This window comes from Scyliorhinus canicula, chromosome 19 (genome assembly GCF_902713615.1).
Source record: "Scyliorhinus canicula chromosome 19, sScyCan1.1, whole genome shotgun sequence".
NCBI classification, from domain to species: Eukaryota; Metazoa; Chordata; class Chondrichthyes; order Carcharhiniformes; family Scyliorhinidae; genus Scyliorhinus; species Scyliorhinus canicula.
Genome location: NC_052164.1, coordinates 46,225,141 through 46,237,644, shown reverse-complemented (window position 1 = coordinate 46,237,644; position 12,504 = coordinate 46,225,141). Strand labels below are relative to the sequence as shown.

The following is a 12,504-nucleotide window of genomic DNA, read 5'->3' as shown; positions in this document are numbered from 1 at the left end:
TAAAATCATAACAGAGCAAAATGGTGTTACACTTAAGGAAATGGATTACAGTAGTAACTCAAATTGGCAGAAAACTGAACTTTCTGAAAATGCGTTTCAACGTTTGGCATGGGGAAAATGTATTGCATTACAGATTTAACATAACACACGGACACTACATGCTGAGTGGAACAGAATCCTAACATCTGGACTGAATTATATTTTAAACACTTGATACACATTATATTTGTTCCACAATTAGGCTTTTTCTTATGGGCTTCTCACTATACTCTCCAGAACACAGCCCATTCCAAAGTCGCTGAAGCTGGGCTCTTTATTTTGACTCTTTCTTTCACTGTTCTCAAGGTAAATATCATGTATAGGTTGAACACCTGCAGCTACCTTCTTCCAACAGGCTGTGACTCAAGGCACTGAAATTCAACAACATATTCGTGCACCTGGCCACCTCTGCTGAGTAAAGCTAGAACATGTCCCCAATCATTATTAAGTACAACATAAACAGGGAAAAGCTAAAATATTGCATTTACGGAGCAGTTTAGGCGTAGCAACATTTGTTTAAAGCTTGGAATCATCAACAGAGGGGCGAAAAAAATTTGTAAATCAACAACTTGCATTTACATAGCACCGCTTGGTGGAGTGTAATGTCAAAGTACTTCATAGAGCAATAGGAGACAAAAAAAAATTGGGTGAATCAGATCATACAGAAAAAAAAACATTTCCTGTAGATTGAAGGGCAAATACACAGACAGTGAATCAGCTTGTTCTGCATCTCTCACCCTTTCATTCCACATTCTGCCAACATAGCCAATCACTGAGTTTTGTACACCTATTAAATGGCCAAGTGCTCCTTCCTAAAAGGAAACAGGGACCTCTGCCCACACACACTTCCATAGAACCATATAACTGTGACAGTGCAGGAGGAAGCCATTTGGCCCATCGGGTCTGCACCAACCCTCTGAAAGGGCCCCCTACTTAGGCCCACTCCTCTGCCCTATACCCGTAACCACACCTAACCTGCACATCTTTGGACTGTGGGAGGAACCCCACGCAGGCATGGTGGGAAAGTGCAAACTCCACACAGTCACCGATGGCCGGAATTGAACCCGGGTCGCTGCCACTGTGAGGCAGCAGGGCTAACCATTCTTGGCACACAGCGATTTACAGTATGTTCATTCCTATCACGTACAAATAAAATGTGCACACAAAGCTTTTTTTTAAAAGCAAAGTTCAGCATTTTAAAAAGAATGCAATAATATTCATTAAGAATGGAAAAGTCTTTCTTTGGACAGAACTCTACTTAAAAATTAAGATGGGTGGGCTCACGCAGCTCTAATTCTAAAGCCCATTCTAAACTTCAGTTTGAAAAGGTATAATTAAGAAATTCAGCGAGTATATAAACAGCGACAACACAAATTTCAGTGTAATGATAGCACCAGGATTTTTTAGATCACGGGAAATAGAATAAGGACACAACCGTACATAATCTGCAGATCTTTGGGTTGTGGGAAAAAATCCATGCAGACACGGGGAGAACGTGAAAACTCCATACAGCCACCCAAGAGCAGAATCAAACCCAGGTCGATGGTGCTGTGAGGCAGCGATGCTAACCACTGTGCCGCCCTTGTGTTGCTCCCTTAGGGGTACAAATCCCAAATTCACTTGCATGATTTGCAAGTTGTACTCCCAGGTCCTTAATTATCCATATTAATGGAATTACAGTCACCTACATTGGGCACAGCTGGAACAAGGAGTGATGGCATCTTCAAAGTTTCAGACAAAATACGTCAGCAAGAAGGAAGTACTGCCAAACTTCGGATATGCTAGCTGAATCTAGTTACCTTACAGACCCTTTGTCTCGTATCCATGACATCTGTCAATTTCTCTTTTGCTCCAACCTACCACTGACTCTCCATTCTGACTCACCCCCCTCTCCAAGTATAGAATTCACCATATTTCTATCCCTTTTCAGTTCTTTAGAAGTGTCATATGGACTCAAATCGTTACCTCCGTTTCTCTCTCCACAGATGCTGCCAAGCCTCCTGAGTTTAGCCAGCAGTTTCTGCTTTTATTTCAGGTTTCTCGCATCTGCAGAATTTTGCTTTCGAATGTATTTAGTATTTGCGACCAATACCTGTTCACTAGCATCTTCAAACAGAAGCAGTAAGTCAATCAATTAAAAACTCTGCTTTGGAAAATTGGGTTAACAAGTATACACACTGTAAGCAACTTTTACAGATTTGTTAAACCAAAGTAATACAGGTAATAAATATTGCATATTCATAAAAAATGATCCCGCCCCACAATTGGAGGGATTTACATTGCAGTGCCTCGCAAGATTGAGTTAGATCACGCAGCTTGGAAACAAAGGCCTGGAACAGTGGAATAACTTGCAGGTATCGAACACCGCTGGAGTGCAAATACGACTACTAAAACAGAATGTCGGCATACAAATTTTAAATTAAATGAAGGGTTTGACTGGGATATGCAAAGTTTTCAGAACCAAAACAGAAGAGACCAGAATTATGAATTATAATCAAGCTCATCTTTTGAGCAGGCCTTTCAGCCTCACTCCCTTGATGCATTTTATATAAAGAAAAAGAGGCTGCCGATCTGTTTTTGTGAATGTGTTGCCAATCACATTGAAAAATAGAATACAGGATTAGGAGGAGATCATTTAGCCCTTCATATCTGCTCCAGCTTTCAATAGGTGATAGCCGATCATCCAACTCCTGTTCCCACTTTCCCCCCATATCCTTTGATCCCTTCAGCCACAGGTGCTTTATCTAACTCCTTCTTGAAAACATACAGGGCACGATTTTATGGCCACGGTGCGCCTGAAAAGGAACGCGCCGTGCGGCACAGCAGAGCTGAAAGAAGCCGGGAGACTTCGGCCCGAGGATCTACCTGGCTCGCAACGCCTTGCGTGATCTAACTCAAATCTTGCAAGGCACTGCAATGTAAATCCCTCCAATTGTGGGGTGGGATAATTTTTTAGCAAATCTGCATATTATAGTGAGACAGCTGGTCTCACTGTAATAAACAGTTTCCAGAGGTACCCGAGGCGTGGGATCTATCTCCTTTGTCTCAGGGACCTCGGGCGAGCACCAATCAGTACTGGTCTCCACAAATAGAGACCAGAAGGAATGGAATTCGTAGGGATCTCCCAAGGGATCGAAGGTCCCCAGGTGCATGCCTTTTGGCAGGGCGGCCCCCTTGCACTGTTGGTGCCGTCTGGACATCCTGGCACTGCCAAATGGCAGGGGCACTGCCAGGGTGCCAAGCTGGCATTTTCACATGGTGGCGATCAGGCCGGCGTGTTTTGCGGTGGTAGGATTGGGCGGGGCAACCTCCCATGGATGTGGGGGGGGTGTCAGGAGTCGTATCGGGGCTCCAGAGATCGGGATGCCCCAATCTCTCACTACACTGAAGAATTTTTGGCGAGCGAAGATCCTCAGTGCACAAAACAATGCTAGAACATAGAAGATACAGTGGAGAAGGAGGCCATTCGGCCCATCTGAGTCTACACCGATCCATTTAAGCTCTCACTTCCACCTTATCCCTATAACCCAATAACCCCTCCTAACCTTTTTGGTCACCAAGGGCAATTTATCATGGCCAGTCCACCTAACCTGCACGTCTTTGGACTGTGGGAGGAAACCGGAGCACCTGGAGGAAACCCGCGCAGACATGGGGAGGACGTGCAGACTCCACACAGACAGTGACCCAGTGGGAAATCGAACCTGGGATCCTGGCGCTGTGAAGCCACAGTGCTGTCCACTTGTGCTACCGTGATGCTATGTGCGGCCTTGGCTGTGCGTTCCCCGCAGAGGCCCCCTATCTAAATCGGGGTCCGTTAAATAGCAGGGTGTTTCTCAACTAGGTGAGTGCCGGGAAACACATGGCTAGCCGCGCTTGCTATGGGACTTGGTTCATTTAGTTAAATCGCGCCCACAATGTTTTAGCCTCAACTACTTTCTGTGATGGAGAATTCCAGAGGCTCACCACTCTCTGGGTGAATAAATTCCTCTCAGCTCGGTCCTAAATGGTCTATGCCATAATCTGAGATTGTGGTTGGCCCCTGGTTCTGGACTCCCCCACCATCGGAAACATCCTTCCAGCATCGACCCTAGTACTGTTCAAATGTTATAGGTTTCTATGAGATGCACCCTCATTCTTCTGAACTTCAGCAAACATAATTGCTCACCAACTTCAATCTTTCCTCATACGATAGTCCCACTATCCAGGAATCAGTCTGGTAAATCTTTGCTGCACTCCCTGCATAGCAAGAACATTCTTCCTCAGATAAGGAGACCAAAACTGCACACAATATTCCAAGAGTGGTCGCACCAAGGCCCTGTGTAAATGTAGCAAGATCATTACTCCTGTACTCGAATCCTCTCGCTATGAAGGCAAACATACCATTTGATTTTTTTCATTGCCTTCTGTACCTGCATGCTTACTTTCAACGACTGATGTGAAAGGTCACCCAGGTCTCCTTGCACATTCCCATGTCCCAATCTATAGCCATTCGCTAGGTGGGTAGCTTATCATGCTCACATTTTGGAGATTTTGTGTTTTGAAATGCTTTATATTTTCCTCTAGGTTTGCTGGAGCTCAAATGAAGACATTGTCATCAAATTGTTAATGCTAATAGGTCAATGCAAGTCTTCCAGCAGAAATCCAAAATCCAAACCAAATGCTCATGTGGGGGCAGAGGCAGAAAAGGGAAAGAAAAAACTGAAATACAGATCTGATTCAGTTCTGGTTGCCCAGACCAAATGCAACTTGAACCAATGGAGAGGAAAGTCAAAAGTTCAAAAAATAAAGGATCATTTTAAAATGGGGACCACGTTATGCTTGAACATTCTGCACTGTTTCACAGCACAAAGCCACTTGGTCCTCTGCAAGAGCTGTCCAACGAAACCAGGTTCTCTGATCTTTTCACCACAAAATGTTCCTTTACTAAATATGTATTTACTTTTCTATAATAAGCCATTTATTGATCCTACTTCGACCAGTTTCTGGGAAAGCATTCATAACCCTCAAACAAAAAGAAAAACACCTGTCCCCTCTTCCAATTAAGTTAAATTCATTGATTTCCAATTGGCCAAAGAGTAGAAAGTGTCTTTTTACTTAGCTCCATAACACCTTTCTATTTGGAACACTTTCACCAGATCTCTTTTCTGTGATAAACGCACAAGGGGCAGCAGGGTAGCATGGTGGTTAGCATAAATGCTTCACAGCTCCAGGGTCCCAGGTTCGATTCCCGGCTGGGTCACTGTCTGTGAGGAGTCTGCACGTCCTCCCCCTGTGTGCGTGGGTTTCCTCCGGGTGCTCCGGTTTCCTCCCACAGTCCAAAGATGTGCGGGTTAGGTGGATTGGCCATGCTAAATTGCCCGTAGTGTCCTAATAAAAGTAAGGTTAAGGGGGGGGTTGTTGGGTTACGGGTATAGGGTGGATACGTGGGTTTGAGTAGGGTGATCATGGCTCGGCACAACATTGAGGGCCGAAGGGCCTGTTCTGTGCTGTACTGTTCTATGTTCTATGTTCTACTGCAGCTGTACAGGGCCTGGTTCTGACCACATGTGAAATACAACTGCATCCGAAGCAGTTCAGAGAAGGCTCACTCATCTTATTCCTGGGATAAGGGGCTTATCTAATGAAGGAAGGTTGAACAGGTTGAGCCTACACCCATTGGAATTTAGAAGAATAAGAGGTGATCTTATCAAAACATACAAGATCCTGAGATGAAGGGACGGAGGCAGGGTGGATGGTTCCTCTTGTGTTAGAGACTAGAACTAGGGGACACAGTTTAAGAATAAGAGACCTTTAATTTGAAGAAAGAGATAAGGAGAGTTTTTTTTCTCCCAGAGGGTCGTTAGTCTGCAGAATTCTCTTCCCCAGAGATCTGTGAAGGCTGTGTCATGAATGAATTCAAAACAAAGTTAGACAGATTTTTGATCAACAAGGGAATCGAGGGTTAAGGAGAGCAGTCACGAAAGTGGAGTTGAGACCACAACCTGATCAGCCTTGATCTTACTGAATGGTGAGCAGGCTCGAAGAGCCAAATGGTGTACTCCTGCTCCTAAATCCAACGGGCGGGATTCTCCCAGCCCCGCACCGGAGAATCCCCACGAACTGGTCATGCCACCCCGACGCAGAGAATCATCGCCATTGGTGCCGGCATGATTGGCGTGGAACCGGTCACGGGCCGCTCTACGCAGCCAGCCCGCCGATTCTCCGGCCGGATGGGCCGAGCAGCTGTAGGAAAAGAGCCGAGTCCCACTGCCGCCGTTCTAACCTGCACTGGGCCGGCGGGACCTCGGCATGTAAGGGTCGGGTGGCGACCGGGTGGGGGGGCCTCCGATGTGGCCTGGCTCGCGATCGTGACCCACCGTTCAGTGGGCCGGCCTCTGTGCCTGGGGGCCTCCTTTCCTACGCGCCGGCCCCTGTAGCCCTGTGCCATGTTGCAACGGCGCGTTGAAGGAGGCCACTGCACATGCGTGCGTTGGCGCCACTGTACATATCCTCATTGGCGCCGACACCACTGCGCATGTCCTTGCTGGCACCAGCGCAACTGCGCATGTGCGGATCCCGCGGCGCCCAGTTCGCGCCGGGATCGGCAGCTGGAGCGGTGCAAACCGCTCCTGCACCATGCTGGCCCCCTGTCGGGGCCAAAATTAGATGTGGGAGCGGCCCGTTCACGCCGATGTAAAACGCGATGCCATTTACGATGGCGTGGACACTCTGCTGCGGGATTGGAGAATCCCGCCCTACATTCTTATAACAAAGGCCTCTCTCATTCCTGGTATAATTTTAGTGAATCTCTTCTGAATTCTTTCCACAGGCGTGGCATCATCCCCAATACAAGGTGCTCAATACGAAACATCATATTGCAACTAAGATAAACGCAAATTGCTGCGGATGCTGGAATCTCTCCAGCTTTGACAAAGAGTCATCCAGACTCGAAACGTTAGCATACAAACGCTGTCAGACATGCTGAGATTGTCCAACATTTTCTGTTTTTGTATCATATTGTAACTGCTGTCTCACTAATGACTCGGATACGATTAACTATTTCTCGGTTCTTGTATTTAATGTCACCATTTATCTAACATTCGTAATACCCATTCTCGTACTTTCTCAGCCTCTCTGCTCCTTTTAAAGGTTTGCCATTTAATGTCAATGTCATTCTTCATGAGCTCACATTGCTCCAAATGTCATCAGATATCTGCCTGCCCAATCTGCTCATCTATTTGCCCTCAGATAAAGTGCCTTCAACTCCTCTTCAGTTACCCAAGCTATTTTTCTGCCATCAGCAAATTGATATTGTCCCATTTTACCCAAATCCAGATCATTCATATATTTGAGATGGGCAATCCTCCCAACAGTGACCTCTGCTGCCAATCCTTCTGGTCTGAAATACATCTATCAGCCACTAGTCTCTGCATTGTCCTTTACCTAGCTATGCTGCCTCCAATATTCCTTATTGTTTGAAGTCCAATCCTTCTATGCAGCACCAGATCAAATACCTTTTGGAAATCCATATGAAAACATCCACTGAATTTCTTATATTCCATTCACTTCTCAAATAACTCAATTTAAACTGCAAGACACAACGGCCGAAAACTCTCATATTGAGAAAATATAAATTTTACCCTCCATTATGACTGACAGAAGTTTAAGCAGATAATTCTAGAACTACCTGGCCTTTTCTTTCCTCTTGAACAGACTGGCAATTCTCTCGTAGAATTGGTAAAATCCAATGTAGTTTGAAAAATTGTGGTCAGAGTTTCAGCCTTTATATACTCCAAAGGTTAGCAAGAGCCTGGTAGTCCAATCAGACTCTTATGTTCCGGAATAAAACTACGAAATGGAATCAATTTCAATCACTTTGTCGTATCTTTTGCCTGGATCTCAAAATTGTAGCCGCCTTTGCACCTTACCCAAATGTGGCGCCACTTTTCAATATGCCTCGACTGTTCTCTTATTCAAGGTGAGACAATGCAGGTTGTGAAAAAGATCCTTCATCAAATTTACGGCATCTATAATTTATCCATAATTATTCGGTCACAGGTGTCCTTCCCACAGTACTAGCTGATCTCTGACTTGAGGGAACACCATGTTCCTTCCCCTATCTCTTCAGCCTTGATGATGTTCAACAGTGGGCCCTGGCCCTTTACTTCGTCTTCAGTGTCAGCAAATTCCAATCTTCAGAGGATTTTTGTAAAAAAAAACAAGTAACATTTGCAATTTGATGAGAGTAGCAGTACCATCCCAATTTGAGAAAAAAAACCCTAAATGTACAACAGGAACGACAGAGCTTACCTCTCAATGACACAGCTGGGTATTTTTAAAAATGCATTTTAGAACTTTGCAGGAAATGTGAGAAACAATTAACATACATTCTGCGCAACTTCAATTGGTGCCCTAGATTACTGTGTTGCTGGAACTTCCTGCCAGATCACATGATTATTTTGGTGCAACCATGTAAAGGTTTGACAATGACTATTCCAATATCTGTCACGTCACCCAAAGTCTTCTGAACAGTAGGATCACACAAAGCTATGAATACTGTTGGCTTTACTACAAAAATGCACCTTTGTGCCATCCCAGCAGAGATGCAATATTTGCACATGCATGTGCCTGGAAATATAAACTAAAGGGATTCGAAATTTATCTTATGGCTCATTAGCCAAATACAGTTTTGGATTAATTCAGAATTGATATTTTACACCCTGGATACAACGGCATATCTCCCCAGATCAAGATTCGAGATTGTAAGGACCATGACCAAATCAACAGCTCCTTATTCAAGATCCCTGAAAGCAAGCACAAGGAAGTAGAAAAAGAAAAATCAGAATTCGCTGCCCCTCATAAGACACACAAAACTGAGCTAAATCTAACTCTACAACACCACTGTGATATCTTCACCAATGGAATTAAAAGGTTGCACCATAGTTAAGTCAACCCATTTATAACCTGAGGGGCAAATATGGATAAAGTAATAGTTTCAGAATGAATGTGGTATAGTGACAATGTATGAATAACAACTGTGGAATTAACTATAAAACAGAGCTTCCAAAGTTAACATTCATTTATCTAGTGAAATAACAACCCTCCATCCCCAATCAAACTGACCTTGTCTCATGTCAAGTTCATCTCTCGTTATGGGCTGGTTATAACCAAACTATTTTTTCTCCTTCAACAAGTTATATTCCAAGGAACACCTTCATTCTTCACATATGTATCAGTATACCAACAGCCAAAATAAAGAACAGGATCGCAAAACCATTTAATTGACTTTGTACGTTTTTGATAACCTGACTTGTCAACTGACACCCATGAAGGCCAATTTGATTCCTGTTACAAATTAGGCAAGAATGAACCGTATTTAGGAACTGCCAAAATTGTACCAACACGCAAAGTTTCTTCAATTCGCTACCTACAAATGGAAAAAGGCCAGTACATCACGCACAATCTGATCAATGATTCTAGCCTGACTCGGTCGACAATGTAAAAAGATAGATTGCACAAGATACAAGATTGATCCCACAAGTCAATGGGCAAAGGAAAGAATTCAAGAAATATACTACAACCTGGTCCCACGAGGGCTGGAATCAGCCATTCTCTTTCCTGTTTTACATGAAAGCCATCTTGCATTTTCCATTCACCGCTCACAAAAATAAGTTTAACCTGAAACAACAGCTATCAGTTATCTGGAGCTGTGCTGCCAAGGAGAAAGAGTGAAGAGCTTCGGTCAAAAAGTGCCAAGACCATCAGACCCAGTGCTTGAAAATTCACTGACTTATTTTCACTCTAAACAAAAAATGTTAATGTGTAACCTCAACATTAGCAAATCTGCAAACTGGTCTTGTACATCCTCAACTTCAATGCCCTTGGGTCTCACACATCATCTTTTCTGCTCAACGGATTAAATGTACAGCTTGGCTTCGAGTCGCAACTTACATAAAAAGTTTATCAAAACCAGAGGTAAGGGTGCTCCCATGTTATATTCAGCCTCATTGATAAGCAAAAGTCACATTTTCCAGTAAATGATGGTAAAAACGCAATTCTATCATAGGAAGGTTTTCTTCCCCAACTAGACAGCCATGGAAGCCCAATAACCCAGCAATTAAGTATCTTCAATAAATACAGGTCCACAATCACGATCCGCAAAGAATGTTGTAGATCAGCGAACAAGTTTTTTGCTGGAAATTTTATGAGCCTCACAAATATGTAATAGTCACAACAAAAAGCTCACCAATTTTCAGAGACATAGACACACAGAAAACAGGACAGGAGTAGGCCATAATATCCCCGAATCCAGTGTGTCCAGCCCTGTCAAAATTTTACACGTTTCAATTAGATCCCTTCTCATGCTACTCAATTTCAGTGAATACAGGCTCAGTCAACCCAATTAAATAGAAATAAAAAGAAGATCTGTCCAAAGTTTGCATAATTTCCCAAGAATAAATGTACCATACATTCAAGATCACGGAATGCTGCCTTTCAGATTCAATCTTCACCCTTTAGACATTTAAAGTGTACACACAGGTAATTTCAAATGAAAAGGGACCAGTTAAATTCCAAACTAAATGAGATATTTGTAAAAAGAAAATTGACACAAGATGTTCAGTTTGCATCATTTAAATCTCTGTACACTAGTCCATCGTATAGTGTACTTTAAAAAAGAATGGGCAAAAGTATATAACGAAAAATGATTTTTTGACTTATATAAGCCAGGTGTCCTGCACTTACAGACTTTTACAAGCTGTGAAAGGAAATTAATTTGTGCACCCAGGTAGGGTGGGCAACAAAGAGGGAGCAAGAGCAGGTGGGGTGAGAAGAGGGAGGGTGTCCACTCACCCAGAGGAGATATGTGCTGGTAAGTCTTAAAAGGGTTTGGAGGAAGATGGCCTTTGCCCCGTGCTACCATTAAGCGTTTAACCCAAGGCGTTTACCTGGGATGGGGGGGGGACGACAATCATCAAACTCACTATTTTGCAAGGTGCCACTTGAACCTCGTGCGCAGCCGCCGTGTCCCCCGGTTGTCGGTCGCGCATGCGTCCGGACGCCTCGCCGGCTCTGCGCACGCTCATTGCGGGGGCACCTTCTGCCGTTCCACGGCAGCGCATGCGCAGCGGCCTGGGCCGCGGACACTATTTGGCAGAATACAGCCAGCCCGGGTTGAGGAGGAGGGCAATTAGCCAACACCAAGCCCCCCCCCCCCCCCCCTCCCCGTGGGGAGGGGGTTAGAGCCCGAAATAAAACACCCGCCATTCACACCCCTCCACCCCATGCCAAACCCCCAACGGCTGTTCACCCGCAGACCCCCCAGGCCTCAGGCCTGGGAGTTTACCTCAGGAGCCGGGCGGTCAGTCTCAGTCTGTAAGCGGGGAGGGAGGAGGGCACCTGTCCCTCCTCCTCCTCCTCCTACCGCCGCGCGGGAGGCCAGAGGCCCTGTCTCCATCTTCAGCCCATCCCCTCACACCCTTACCTGCTGCTGCCCAGCCGGCGGATCCCTCACACAGTGACGGCGGCGGGTTGGCCTGTGACCGGGGCTAGATGGACTGCGGTCCGTCAACGACAGCCGGTGGGGTGGTATGGGAGGGGGCAGAGAGTATCACGGGGCCTGGCGGCGGCCTGGGCAGCGCGACATGGACACTGGAAGCGGCCCCGGAGGTGAGTGTGTCTTAAAGCGGGAATGTCCCTGTCGGGGGAGCGGGCCCGCCGCGCGATTAAAAGTTAATCAACAATAAAGCAGAGTGTCCTCTCGCGAGATTACACCCAGGAGCCCCCTCCCTCTCCTCCTCCCCCACTGAGTCTCCTCAACCCAAACCCTAATCCTCTAGGTGCCTTGTCTGCACAAATTAAAACTTATTGCAGTTTATTCCCACCGCCGCCAGGGAAGTGAGCATCTCCCAATTGTATTCCTGGCGTTGGGGGTGGAGTACGCGCGACCCACACACATCCCGAGGATGCCATCCTGCACAAAGAGGAGGGAATCCCAAGCTTCTGGTCAAAGAACAATAAAGTGGATGCCGGAGATGTGAAATAAAGGCAGAAAGTGATGGAAATGATCAGCAGATCTGGCAGCACCTGCGGGGAGAGAGAAAACCTTTTCACACAGTATCACTTCTTTGGAGCTCGAAGATGAGCCATTCAAACATAGAAACATACATAGAAAATAGAACTGTTTGGAATCAATTGCTTTCCAAGCGTAGCTCCTTCATCAGTCACTCTTGAAAGCTAATGATTCCAAATAAACCTGCTGGAGTTTAACCTGGTGTTATAAGACTTCTCACTGTGCCTACCCCAGTACAATGCCGGCATCTCCACGTCATAAAAATAGAAGTAGAAGTAAGCCATTCGGCCCTTCGAACTTGCTCCGCCTTTCATTATGTTCATGGCTGATCATCAAATTCAATTCCTTGATGCCTTTAGCGTCTACTCTTTTTCGATCTTCATATTTCAAGTCCACCAAGACTTGCCTTCAGATTC

At 45.3% G+C, this 12,504-nt stretch overlaps 1 protein-coding gene across 2 annotated transcripts in view; it reads right to left on the bottom strand.

Moving 5' to 3' along the window:
* The window catches only part of tlk2 (tousled-like kinase 2), a 170,276-nt gene extending 158,492 nt beyond the window's left edge, over nt 1–11,784 (bottom strand). Inside the window, exon 1 of one of the 2 annotated variants that reach the window (XM_038778492.1) lies at nt 11,501–11,784. The gene's annotated coding sequence lies outside the window, so the exon portion shown is untranslated. Of the gene's footprint in view, nt 1–11,362; nt 11,384–11,500 lie in introns of those variants that run through there. The other variant, XM_038778493.1, reaches the window with a different exon arrangement.
* Between the last annotated feature and the right edge of the window lie 720 nt (nt 11,785–12,504).